Source organism: Schistocerca gregaria, unplaced genomic scaffold (assembly GCF_023897955.1).
Source record: "Schistocerca gregaria isolate iqSchGreg1 unplaced genomic scaffold, iqSchGreg1.2 ptg000181l, whole genome shotgun sequence".
NCBI classification, from domain to species: domain Eukaryota; kingdom Metazoa; phylum Arthropoda; class Insecta; order Orthoptera; family Acrididae; genus Schistocerca; species Schistocerca gregaria.
In genome coordinates, this window is record NW_026061731.1 from 483,702 (window position 1) to 485,167 (window position 1,466).

The window sequence follows — 1,466 nt, forward strand, 5'->3', positions numbered from 1 at the left end:
GGCGGCGCCCTTTACACAGCCACCAGCGCCGCTTAGCACTGAGTACGTAGCTTGTGAGGAACTGCTCGACCATTACAGCCCATTATTTTTAACTACCTACGCAGAGTCATTACATTAGCTGGCTTCCTGGGAATACCTTGGAACTCACGAATGATTCCTTCCGCTGATTTCATCCGATTTCTTAGAACCAGCATCCACAGTGTTCGACGGCCCCTGTCCGTCAGTAAACTATCTGTGCCTAATTTTAGTGTAGCTGTGGTTGTTCCTTAGCGTTTCCATTCACAGTCTCATCACCAACAGTCGCCTTGGGCAGATTTAGAAGGATTGAAATGTGCCTTGTGGATTTGTCAGTCAGGTGACGTCCAGTAACGAGTCCATATTCGGAGTCACTTAAGTCTGAAATGATAATTAAATGCACACCCTAGCTGCAAACAGGCGTTGATGTACTTCATTAGGGACATGTTGAAAATGTGTGCCCCGACCGGGACTCTAACCCGGGATCTCCTGCTTACATGGCAGACGCTCTATCCATCTGAGCCACCGAGGGCACAGAGGACAGCGCGACTGCAGGGACTTATCCCTTGCACGCTCCCCGTGAGGCCCACATTCCCAACATGTCCACACCACTACATTCGTAGTGCGCCTAAGAGATGTTTGCCCATCATACTCATTACTCGTGTCAGTTCAACCTACCAAGTACCGTACGAGTTCGGGCATAGTGTGTGCATTCGCACAAGAAGGTCAATGGGAAGGGATAAGTCCCTGCAGTCGCGCTATCCTCTGTGCCCTCGGTGGCTCAGATGGATAGAGCGTCTGCCATGTAAGCAGGAGATCCCGGGTTCGAGTCCCGGTCGGGGCACACATTTTCAACATGTCCCTAATGAAGTACATCAACGCCTGTTTGCAACTAGGGTGCCCATTTAATTATCATTTCATTTCTAGCAAAGCTGCGTGGTCATCTACGATAACTGTTCTTTCGGGAACAGATACTATCGTCATGTATAGTCACTTAGCTCTCGTGACAGACGCGTTCTTCTAATACTGCTTCTCTATTGACAGCAAAATACTGCCTGCCCCCTTTCGTAGTGGCGGGTCCGCTTCTCGTGACATCGCGTAGAAAATTCTGCATTACAAAGCGGTCTCCGGATACATAGTGTAAGGTAGCGTCTCTCTGCATAAAGAAATGGATAATGAGTTGTAACCGACAAAATGTCATCAGGAAGAAACTGTTAAATTAGGAGAGATGCAAGGGTGAATCGGTACAACAACAGGAGTGAATCGGTCTAAAGAAAAAAAGTGAAGACAAATGGTGAAAAGATGAAACAACTTTAGAGGAAAAGCAAAGAGAAAATGAGAACAAACTGAAGCCCTCAGAAAAAAAATTAATTAAAAATGAGCCTGTCTAGTGCTTTACATGCGAACATTTTTAGGTTAGGCTTTACCGTGACTGTTACTGACATTAAATG

At 46.6% G+C, this 1,466-nt stretch overlaps 2 non-coding genes across 2 annotated transcripts; one reads left to right on the forward strand and one right to left on the reverse strand.

Annotated features, from left to right (window-relative positions):
• Window positions 1-473: 473 nt before the first annotated feature.
• Trnat-ugu (transfer RNA threonine (anticodon UGU)) lies at window positions 474-548 on the reverse strand. Its single transcript has one exon. It is a non-coding gene; the product is annotated as a tRNA-Thr (tRNA).
• A 236-nt stretch (window positions 549-784) lies between these two features.
• On the forward strand, window positions 785-859 carry Trnat-ugu (transfer RNA threonine (anticodon UGU)). The gene has a single exon. It is a non-coding gene; the product is annotated as a tRNA-Thr (tRNA).
• The last annotated feature ends 607 nt before the right edge of the window (window positions 860-1,466 follow it).